Source organism: Eubalaena glacialis, chromosome 4 (assembly GCF_028564815.1).
Source record: "Eubalaena glacialis isolate mEubGla1 chromosome 4, mEubGla1.1.hap2.+ XY, whole genome shotgun sequence".
In the NCBI taxonomy this organism is placed as follows: domain Eukaryota; kingdom Metazoa; phylum Chordata; class Mammalia; order Artiodactyla; family Balaenidae; genus Eubalaena; species Eubalaena glacialis.
The window spans coordinates 157,463,030-157,475,121 of NC_083719.1; the positions used below are offsets into that span (position 1 = coordinate 157,463,030).

The window sequence follows — 12,092 nt, forward strand, 5'->3', positions numbered from 1 at the left end:
ATTCCTCCCTCCCTCAGCCCCTGATAACTACCATTTACCTTTCTATCTATAATTTTGACTACTCTAAGTAGCTCCCATAAGTGGAATCAATTTTTTTCTTTTTGTGACTGGCTTGTTTCACTTAGCATAACGAGGTTCATTTATAGCATTTGTAGCATGTGTCAAAATTCCCTTCCTTTTTAAGGCTGACTAATATTCCATTGTGCGTATAGACCACACTTTGCTCATCCATCCATCTGTCAATGACATTTGGGTTGCTTCCACATTTTAGCTATTGTAAATAACGCTGCTATGAACACGGGTAGCATATATATTTTGATAATCTGTTTTAAAATTGGAGGTTTAGGAAACAAAGTGCCTGGCATATTGTAACTACCTGATACATATATCTATTGAGTGTAAGTCAGGTGTGGCACCTGCCATGAGGAGAGGGCCACCCAGGATGATGACAAGACAGTGGGCATGTGTCCTGAGCAAGCTATGGATTCAATGCCCTGGGAGCTCAAACAATTGGTGGGTGGGGTCCTTGCTATGTGCCAGTCCCCATGCCAGGAACAGTATCTCAATGATCTGGTTTTATCCTTACAAGAATCCTGTGAAGTAAGTAATATTATTTTCTCTAAGTTATGAATGCAGATGTCCAATATCATGCTACAGGGAGAAGTGGGGACTCCAGGAGGCTTAACAGGGAGATGGCCAAGCCAAGTTCAAACTCTGGCCTCTCTTACCCTAACTCTGTGCCCCATCCTTAGCGTCTGGGTGGGGTGGTAAAAGGATGGGGAACTTCCTGCCTGAGGGGCATTGTAGTCAGGAGAGACTAATTCAACCAGACCTAGCAAAAAAAATGAATGTATTGTTTCAATAATGGAAGAGTCTGGTGGTGATGGCTTCAGGCATGGCTACATCTAGGGGCTCACACAAAGTCTTGAGAAGTCCACGTGTCTCCATTTCTCAGCTCTGCTTTACTCAGTCTTGGATTATTTCTCTGTAGATCTTTCCCTCATGGTAGTAAGACAGACAGCTGTTGGAAGTTGCTTTCTCACAGCTTGGACATCCCAGCAGGGAGCAACGAGGTTCTCATGCTCAGCAGTTCCAACAAAAGTCCTTTATTTGAGTCCCACTGGTTCTAAATGACCCAGCTTTGGTCACATGCCCAAACTCAAACCAGCAGCTCTGGCCAGGGGGATGCTGTGCCGGACTGGTCAGGCCTCATCACATGGGGTAAGGAGAAGGAGGGGTGAGGAAGTTCCCCAAAGGAAAACTGGGTGTTGTTACCAGGGAAGTGAGGAGAGCTGCTAGGTGGCCAGAACAGGGGGTGGGCAGGGGGAAGTGTGGAGGAGGCCGCACTGGGTGAGGAGAAATGGGGAGGGCTGAGGTGAGCGAGGAGGACTCTTCCCTCATTGCAGGGCCTTGGTGCTGTGGTCAGAGTTGGTTCCTGGCTTATGGTCACTTCCCCTCTCTGAGCCCCATGACATTTCTCTGTAGTGTAGGCATGGTTATAATGGAACCTGCCTCTCCTGGACAATGTCAGACATCAGAGAGACCATGATGTAAAGCACACCGTAGGTGATCAATAAATGCTGATTCCAACTCCACTCAAGAGGCACAAGGACATCCTCCCCTAGGACTTCCCTGGAGCTGAGAGTGTATTTGCATCTCATGATCTCTTTTGGTTGTTCCAGGCCTCACTGAGTGCCCATCCTGGGCTGGGTGTCTCCCTGGCCACCCTCACTGGCCCCTGGTGTGGGAGGACCCAGCGCCCCATGGTCCAGACACAGGCAGCATGGCTCAGAGAGGGGCGGTGACTTCCCCAGGCCTCCCAGCCCCAAGAACTTGAGATCCCCTTTCTCCTGTGTCAACACGGGGATGGTTGGGCCTGAGAATGGAGGAGGAGTTGGGGGTTTGGCCTCTCCTGGGAGGCCGTGGGTTCTGGGAAGATATTTAAAGCCAGCCTGAGGGTGGATGAGCTCCTGGGGGGCCGGGTAGATACCCTCTGAGGGCCTCAAACGAGGGGAACAATCAAGGTTGCCTTCACTCGTCAGTGAAGACCTCGTGTTTGACTATTACACTATTTTACTAGTTCCCTTCCCTGACCTATTGCCTTTCTCACCTTCCTCACAGGTCCTCTGTCACTGAAGACTCTTGTAGCAAGGAGGGGATGGAGGGCTCACCCTCCCCACATCCCTCCTGCCCCAGGGCTGGGCCTGGTTCCCACATTCTCCGGGCTCGGTTCTGCCAGACCCTGGCTCCTGTGACCTAGGCCTCCAGGCCTGGGAGCACAGGCACTGTCACCTTGATCCTGCCCTCCTACCCTCTCCTCAGCTGTCGTCTGGGCCTCCTGAGGAGCCCTTCCCATCCCAGGAGGTGTGGTCTCTCTCAGGGTTAATGATTGCTCAGGGGAGGCGGAGGTGGTGTCAAAGTCTGCTGGCCACACCACTGCAGGCCCCAGAAGGTGCCCACCTGTGCCGCAGGGCCCATCATCTGCCTCCGGGGCCCCTTCTGGGGCACAGGTAGGGAGGGCACGGCTCCTCTGCAGCAGGGGTGCGGGGTCTCCTGGCCAGGGGTAGGGACCGAGTGGGGTGGTTGGGGCCATGGCGTGCTCTGGGGGTCTCCCCCGCAGCTGGGTGGGAGCCTGGGAGAAGGGAGCAAGCACTGGAGCTGAGCTGAGTGGACCTGGAGTGAGTCCCAGCCTGGCCGCAAGGCCTCAGTGTCTCTTGCAGTGTGAGGCTAGTAATACCTATTCCCAAGGTTCCGATGGCTCCCTTCCCTTCTAAGGCCTTGGGCGATTTGGATCCAATGAGGTTTCTTCTCAGGACAGAAGGGAGGCAGGTGCCCTAGAAAAATGAATTCACACGTCCGGGCCCCTTTCACGGGAAGCCTGAAGGGGGGAAGACAGGGTGGCTGAGCCAGGGGGCTCCAGAGCTCAAAGAGAAAGGACTGGGCTCCAACTCCAGCTGCTTGGGTTCAGATCCCAGCTCCATCCTGACTTTGGGTGGGCTCCATAACTCTTCTGGGCCTCAGTTTCCTCATCTGTAGAATGGGGACGGTAATAGTGCAGGAAAGACGCTGGAGAGCCCCAGAGCAGTTTGGCTTGTGGTCGGTAATGAAGTCCGGTGCCTCCTCGGTCCAGACTAGGAAGTGTCTAGTTGGGATTCACTACAGGTGGCCCCCAGCTCTGGCACATTCCCAGGCCCCGACACATCTCTTTGCCCTGGGGTACCAGGTGGAGACTTGGCTGAGAGCTGAGCCGGGCCTGGGCCTCTTCCCTGAGGCAGGGACTGCTGGGTTGGGGCACCAGGCACAAAAGCAGGGACCTGGGGAACACTGAGATCCAACTTATGGAAACAGGCTGTGACCAGTGTGTGGACTCTGGTTCTTATCCACACCCTATTCTCAGGGGGGAAACTGAGGCCAGGAGGATAAGGGCTTGCCTGGGGTAAGTGAAATGCGGCAATCCAAACTCAGGGTCATTTGACTCCATGTCTGTTTGCCAGGGAAGCAGCCTGGGGATGGGACTGGAGGGGCCCCAGGGCCCTGGTGGCATCAAGTGGAGCCCAGACCAAGGCTTGCCCAGGGGCTCCTGGTTTGGGAGCCAGTCTGGGTCTAACGCTCTGTCCCTTCCTCTGGGCCATCCCTCTCTGAGCTTCTCTGAGCCTCAGTTTCCTCACCTGGAATGATAATTCCTACAGCTGGGAAACAACTGTGAGAAGTAAACAAGAAGGCGAGATAGCAGAAGTGAGAGTTTGTGGTCGGTTGGAAGTGGCTGGTGGCTGAGCCTGCCTGCAGGGGGCCCATGGGTGAGGAGGGCCACCTCCCTCTCTGACCCTCCTGGAGGCCCTGAGCAGTCCTAGGGTCCACACTCCCAGTTCCTCCGAATTCTAGAAAGTCTTGGAGCCGTGGGCTGTTGAGAGCTGTGGCTGCCGCAGGGGGTGGGTATGCCCCTCCCAAAGGGACAGGCCCAAGGGCCTGCATGTCTCATGGGGTGGGGGCCAGAGCCACTCTAATTCACCTCTGCATCCTTTTTGACCCTTCCCCAGGCACTTTTTGAGGGCTGAGAAAGGCGAAGTGTAGAGACAGCTTGGGGGAGGGGGCTTGGGGGAAAAGAAGCTGTAATTTCTAGAATGTAGATAGTCTCATTTTTCAGGAGACAAACTGAGAGTCAGAGAGGAGCAAAGCAGAGCCCCAGGGCTCAGCTGTGCAGGGACTGGGGCCTGGAGAAAGCCATGCCTCCTTCACTCCCATGCCTCGGCCTAGGGTTGCCTGGCACGACGGAGCCCTGGGGAAGGGACTGGCCTGGGCCCTGTCGGGTCCCTTCCCCAGTACAGCCCATGGGCAACTCCATTCACTTCTTCTTCTTTTCCTTCTCTTTCTCCTTCTCCTCCTCCTCCTCCTCTTCCCCCTCTCCCTCCCCCTCCCCTCCTCTTCTCTTCTTCTTCTTCTTCTTCAATTTAATAGTATTTTCAATGTTGTTAGTTTCAGGTGTACAGCAAAGTGATTCAGTTATACATATATTCTTTTTTCAGATATTTTTCCCTTATAGGTTATTACAAAACATTGAGTATAGTTCCCTGTGCTATACAGTAGGTCCTTGCTGGTTATCTAGTTTACTCCATTCACTTCTTGTTCATTGGTGCCCCTGCTGGCATACCAGGAGCTTAGGGGCCAGTGGAGGGGCCACCAACGCCTGAACTTGGTTCCACACCTGACCTGGCCTTGGAGGATAGAGAGAATTTGCACATATGCAGAAGACTAGGGAAGGTGTTCTGGGCAGAAGGGAGGGCATATGCAAATGTCTGGAGGCAGGAAAACAGGCTGTGTACTGAGAACAGGAGCATTCAATGCCTGTGGGCCACAGGAGGGGAAGAACGGCTTGTGTGGGAAGAGACCCAGCAGCTGTGAGGCCCTAGCTTGCCAAGCGGAGGAACGGGAAGTGGCTTCCGCAGCCAGTGGGAGCCATGGCGGAGGTTTGAGCTTGGGAGTGGCCGCGCCTGGTGACGTGGGCAGGCTCACTGGTGGGGCAGGTTCAGCCTGTGCCTTCCCCAGCTCACACGGGCTCTGCGCATTTTTCTCAGGTGACCGAATCCAGAGGATGATGCTCTGACTGTAGAACTTTGACCTCATTATGATCAAATGAGCGTGTGTTTATAAAAGTTTTTGTGACAAGGAGGAGGCAAGATTGCGTGAAACCCAGGGCTGAGGCGAGGCAGTGAGAAAGAGTGCTGGACCGGGAGGCAGCGGGGTGGCGTCCCGGCTCTGCCCCGACTGGCGTGGCGTGTTGAACAGGAGCCTGAGCTTCCCTGGGACTCAGGCCTGAAGGGGTTGACAGCCCTCTCTTCCTTCCCCGGGGGACGGTGAGGGCTTGACGCAGGTAAAAGACTGCGTGTGCCTCACACACAACATCAAAGGTCACCGTGCTGCTCTGAGTAAGGGTCACAGGCTTCTCGAGGCCCCATGAGAATGGGAGGGGGGAGTCAGAAGAAACTATGATGAGTGATGGGTAGAGCTGGGTGGGGGAAGGGGGCCTGGAGGTGGAGGCCTCAGGGACCCTGCAGAATGAAGCCTGTGGTTAAGGCTGTTCTGCCCCCATCTCGACCCTGGGGGCTCTGCACAGCCTGTGGGAGAGTCTGGCCAAAGGGGAAGAGAAAACCAGAAGGCTGGCAGGAGAGAGCACAGACATCCTGCTCTGAGTTCTGATCCCGTTACGCACTGGGTCGCGTCCCTTCCCATCCGGGACCACAGCGTGCTGAGGAATCAGTGGTAATGGGTGCAAAGTTCCAGCCACAGCACTCGGCCATCGTGCCTGCTCCCTTCCCCGGGGGACTGGATCCCAGGACAGGAGTCTCCTGTCTTCCCTACTGCACTTTGACTTGGTGAGGAGCACAGCTGGCACACCTGCGGCCGCACACTTAAGTGCCCAATAGTCCTATGGCTGCTGATTCACCTCTAAAGGAGGGGAAGCGAGGGAGCAAAAGAGGTGAGGGTGTTAGGTCCAAGATCACACCCCAAGGGGGTGCCAGGGCTAGCTGCATCTGGCCAGTGTTAAGGGTCCTGGATTTTGCTCACACAGTGGATGCCAGCAGTCTATCAGCATCACCGGAGCCCAGCTCCATCTGCATCTCCGCTATCAGCCCACCACCATCATCAACTCCGCCCCACAACCATCACCACCACCAGCTCCATCTGCATCCCCACCCGCATCATCACAAACATCTCTGTTGCGTCCATCCCCACCACCATCACCACTTCTATCCCCTCTGCCATCCCTACCCCTAACCCAACTGCTCTCCTTGTCCCCCACCCACCTCCACAACCAGCTCCTGGACCGCCTCAGTCACGCACTACTCTGGACCCCAAGTCCATCACGCCAGCACCTCTCACGGCATCGCCATCCCCACAGCACAGTCGTCGTCTCACTGAGGACTGTGGCTCAGCACACGTGATTCTGAGGACTGAGGGCTTATTAATTCCTCCCAAGAAGCGGGTCCATCTGCATTTCCCAACCTGGCTGAGCATAGTCCTGCTGTCCAGCATGTGGGCTGTCCCCAGCTATCATCTTTGGAGACCTTGGCAAGCCAACAGTTTTCACAGCCGCTTCCCCAGGGGCACTGGCTAGAGTCCCACTGCAGGTGATGACCCAGAAATACAGTCCTTGGCATCATCCACACACAGCCCTGCCCTGTTCTTGACCTCTACACTCAATCTCAGGGCATGGGCAGGATGATGGGCACAGGGGAGAGACGGGAGCGGTTTCTGTGGTGACCGCGCTGGGAGTAGCAGTCATAAAGTGAAGATGGCCCCACAAGATGCACAAGGAAGGGATTTGCATTTGCTGAGCACCTACTGTGTGCCAGGCACTGAGCTGGCACATTCTATTCTCATTTGCCGCCCCCCCCCGCCCCCAACTTATCACTTATTGGAGGTATTCCCATCCTACAGATGAGGAAATAGGCTCAGGGAAGGGCAGTGAATTGCCCAGCGCAGCTCTGCAGCTTCTCAGCTCTGTAAACTCAAGCAAGGCTCTTCACCTCTCTGAGCTTTAGTTTCCCCAGGTGTAAAGTGGGTATAATGGCTTCTACCCTTCAGTGCTCTTGTGAGTGTTACATAGCACCCGGGCCAGGGTCTGGCACGTCGTAGCTGTTCCTTACGTGGCAGCTCTTACTGTTCAACACCACGATGTCGAATGGCTGCCACACGTTCTGCCAAGGGCTCGGCCACATTTTTCTTAAGCATTTGCTTGTGTTTCATGTTTAGGTTACTTCCATTTTCCAAGGTCAGAAATAATCGCTTGTGATGAACAACTTTCTGCAAAAAGTTTCTTTATTTTAGGTTAGTTAGATTACTGGGTCAAAGAGGGCGCATGTTTCAAAGATTTTGAGTCCACAGCTGAACTGGGTTTTTCCTCTCCTGCTGGGGTCCTGGCGGAAGGTGGGGCTGCACCCTTCGCTCTGTGCATGGGAGAGACCAGGGCCTTGAGCTTGGAGAACTGTGTTTGAATCCCACTCATTTCTAGCTGTGAGATCCTTAGCGGATCAGTCTGAGCTCCAGTGTCTCTGTCTGCAAAAGGAGATTAAATTATGTGAATTCCAAACATCTGGCCTCCAAAATATATCTCTACTCTCGCCTCTTCTCTCCAGCCCTGCTGCCACCATTTCAGCCCACTGGCACACAGCAGCTGGAAAGAGCTTTTAGAAAAGTAAATGAATCCCTATCGCTCCCCCGCTCAAAACCCTGAAACGATTTTCTGTTTTTCTTAGAATAAAACAAACCATCCTCACCACGTCTTACAGGGCCCAGCATGATCTGGCCCCAGCCTACTTCTCCAAGCTCATCTCCCACCCCTCTCCCCTCTGTCCCTGTGCTCCAGCCACACAGCCCCTCTTTCAATTCCTGGAACACACCTGATTCTTACCTGACCCGGGGCCATCTCTTGTATTGTCCGTACAACCTGGAAGGACCCTATAACAGTGCTCGCTCTATCAAAGTAACATGGATATTTAATGTAAACATTCCAAATAATACTACAAGGTTTAGAACAAAAACCGGCCTCTGAGCTGCTTTTTTCCATGTTTTTGTTTGATTTGGTTTGGGTTTTTCAGTGTCTGTCACTGGTGTGCAGGTTTCCATGATTTGATGTGTTTGCTTACTTCCACGGTATAAATACTTCCATCCCCGCTGATTTCAAGCTGCCAACATAATGCCAACCAGTTTGCTAAATTCCTCAAACGATGGATGCCATTGCCTCTGTCTTCCTTTCGACGCCTGGTGATCCCTGGCTGGCTCTAACTAAGAAGGAGGCTCCAAAAAGCTGACTGGGGCCCTGTGGGTGGGGCTTGTTTCCTGGACGCCACACCATAGAGTGATCCAATGGAGGCCCCCGCAGTTCAGAATCTGTGGGGCTTTTCTCTTAGGTGGGTCAGCTTTCTCTGATTTTTATTTCTGGTTGTTGGGGGAGGGGTCAGATCATCAGCCAGTGCTCTTGGGACTGATTGGGGAAAAGAGGCTGAGTGTCCCCATTTAGTGTGTGGTCTTTCACTTAACCCCCTGTCTTGCTATGGTGCCCCTACCTCCACTGGGCCTCGTGTCCCTGAGTCCAGAGCTCTCTGATTCAGCTTCCCCAGGAAGCAGCCTCCTTGTGCTCTAGGGTGAGGATGAGGAAGTAGTGTCCGTAGTCTAAGTGCTTCTCATGCAAACCTTCAGCCAGTTTCCTGCCTTCAGGCCACTGCATACCTCTGCTCTCAGAGGGTCCTAGAACCTTCAATCCTTCAGGCTTGTTGGGGTTTTGAGCTTGCTTCCTGTGGGTGTTCTTTACCCCCATCCTTACTCTGGTTTTTTTTTTTTTTTAATTAATTAATTAATTAATTAATTTTTGGCTGTGTTGGGTCTTCGTTTCTGTGCGAAGGCCTTCTCTAGTTGTGGCAAGCGAGGGTCACTCTTCATCGCGGTGCGCGGGCCTCTCACTATTGCGGCCTCTCTTGTTGCGGAGCACAGGCTCCAGTCGCGCAGGCTCAGTAGTTGTGGCTCACGGGCTTTGTTGCTCCGCGGCATGTGGGATCTTCCCAGACCAGGGCTCGAACCCGTGTCCCCTGCATTGGCAGGCAGATTCTCAACCACTGCGCCACCAGGGAAGCCCCCTTACTCTGGTTTTAACTATCATTAGCTTGATAAGGTGATCGTCTCTCATCAATTCATTCCAATTCTAAAATCTTTACTATCATTTTAGTGGGGTTTCAAGAGGGAGGAAGTGGAGATCAATGTTGAACTGTCCATGGTTAACAGGCAGCGCCCTCCTCTACTCCTTACACCTCTTCTCACCCCTCAGATCTCTGCTGACATTTCACCTCCTCAGAGACTCCACCCTATGTGTTCCCATTGTCCACTCCTGCAGAACAAACCATGCCAAGGCTCACTGGCAAACAGCAACAACAGTCATTTATTATGATGGGAAATCTGCCATTTGGGCAGGGCTCGGTAGGGATGGCTCATCTGGAGGTAGAGGGACCATTTCAGGATGGCTCACAGGCATGGCTTGCTTACATAGGTGGGTGTTGCCTATCGACTGGGAGCTTGACTGGGCTGTGGGCCGGGGCTTTGGTTCCTCTCCACATGAACCTCTTCAAGGAGCTGCTTGGGCTTCTTTATAGCATGGCTGCTGAGTCCCAAGAGAGTGTGGTCCAAGAGGCAGGAAGGGGAAACTCCCATTATCATGAGACCAGGGCCTGGAAACTGGGACAGCACCTCTGGTGCCATATTCTGTTGATCAGTCACAGGGCCTGCCCAGATGTCTTAATTGTAAAACCTGTGGGATTTTTATTTTATTTTTTTTATTGAGGTATGGTTGCTATACAATATTATATAAGTTTCATGTGTACAACATAGTGATTCACAACTAACCTTTAAAGGTTATAATCCACTTCTAGTTATTATAAAATGTTGGCTATATTCCCTGTGTTGTACAATGTATCTTTTTAGCTTATTTATTTCATACCCAGTAGTTTGTACTTCATCCCCTACCCCTATCTTGCCCCTCTCTTCCCTGTTCCCACAGGTAACCACTAGTTTGTTCTCTATATCTTTGTCTGTTTCTTTTTTGTGATATTCACTAGTTTTATTTTTTAGATTCTACATATAAATGATATGATACAGTATGACTTATTTCACTTAGTATAATACCCACTAGGTCCATCCATGTTGCTGCAAGTGGCAAATTTTTATTCTTTTTTTATGGCTGAGTAGTATTCTACTGTATGTATGTGTATATATATATATATATATATATATATATATATATATACACCACATCTTTATCCATTCATATGTTGGTGGACACTTAGCTTGCTTCCATATCTCGGCAATTGTAAATGATGCTGCTATGAACATTGGGGTGCATTTATGTTTTTGAATTAGTGTTCATTTTTTTCCAGATACATACACGGGAGTGGAATTGCTGGGTCATATGGTAGTTCTATTTTTAATTTTTTGAGAAACCTCCATGTTGTTTTCATAGTGGCTGTACCAATTTACATTCCCACCAATGGTGTACAAGGGTTCCCTTTTCTCCACATCCTCATCAACATTTGTTATTTCTGTTCTTTTTGATGATAGCCGTTCTGACAGGTGTGAGGTGATATCTCATTGTAGCTTTAATTTGCATTTCTCTGATGATGCTCAACATCGAGCATCTTTTCATGTGCCTGTTGGCCATCTGTATGTCTTCTTTGGAAAAATATCTATTCACATCTTCTGCCCATTTTTTAATCAGGTTGTTTGGTTTTTTTGATGTTGAGTTATATGAACTGTTTATGTATTTTGGATACTGAGCCCTTGTCAGTCGCATCACTTGCAAATATTTTCTCCTATTTGGTAGGTTGTCTTTTCGTTTTGTCGATGGTTTCCTTTGCTGTGCAAAAGCTTTTAAGTTTAATTAGGTCCCATTTTTTTAATTTTTGCTTTTATTTCCTTTGCTTTAGGAGACAGATCAAAAAAATATTGCTACAATTTTTGTCAAAGAGTGTTCTGCCTATGTTTTCTACTAGGAGGTTTATGGTTTACCAGTCTTACATTTAGGTCTTTAATCCATTTTGAGTTTATTTTTGTATATGGCATGAGAAATTTTTCTAATTTAATTTTTTACATATAGTTGTCCAATTTTCCCAGCACCAGTTATTGAAGAGACCATCTTTTCTCCATTGTATATTTTTGTGGGTTTTTTTTTTGGCCACATTGCACAGCTTGTGGGATCTTAGTTCCCCAACCAGGGATTGAACCCAGGGCCTTGGCAGTGAAAGTGCGGGGTCCTAACCACTGGACTGCCAGGGAATTCCCCAGGATTTTTAATTTATGCAGATGACTGAGTGATGACCTGGAGAGGCTAAAGCCATTGAAGGAAGATTTTATTACTCACAGTTCCCTAGAGGAGGGGGCATGCCACACCATGCAGGGCCACATGGGGAAGCACCAGGTTTGGCCAGGAGGCAGAAGGAGTGAGGGGAAAGCAGGGCCCAGAGCCCTTACTGCATTTTCCATGGGAAGGAAGGTGGGAAGGAAGCTGCAGGTTAAGCAGCTGAGCAGGCTTAGGATTGGATAGTTTGACTAATTTTGGCAGGTTATAGGAGTCATGCTTAAACATTCAGTACCTGGTGCTGGGGAGATTTGAATATTGGTTTGGTGTGTGAGAGCTGATAAAGGTGGCAGCTGGGAATACAGGCTTTGATTTTGTTGGTTTATATATGAGAGGAGTGTTTGCAGACAAATCACTTGTTATCTCTAGAAATTAGCTAACCCTGATAGGGGCAGCCTTTCCCAGACCAGCAAGGCCCCCAAAATGTCAAAGCATCATAAAATACAGAAAATAAAAACATGATGAATGCACCAGATTCAAGGGGAGCAATTCTCACATCTTGCTGAGAGGAGTGTTAAAAAGTCTGCAGCCCTCTTTATCTGCCAGGCTGCCTAAAGTAGTGTCCCATTACTGTACTCTCGCAATGCCCACATTCTCTTCCTTCATAGCACTTAATGCAGTAAACAATTAGACAGTACTTTCCTTGCTTGTTTAGGGTCTGTCTTATTCACTAAGCATAAATTTGGTGAAGGCA

At 50.6% G+C, this 12,092-nt stretch overlaps 1 protein-coding gene across 1 annotated transcript in view; it reads left to right on the forward strand.

The window, feature by feature from the left end:
• Nucleotides 1–2,432: 2,432 nt before the first annotated feature.
• Nucleotides 2,433–12,092, forward strand: part of CDHR2 (cadherin related family member 2) — a 39,057-nt gene continuing 29,397 nt past the window's right edge. The window contains exon 1 of the mRNA XM_061189973.1: nucleotides 2,433–2,510. The gene's annotated coding sequence lies outside the window, so the exon portion shown is untranslated. The remainder of the gene's footprint in view (nucleotides 2,511–12,092) is intronic.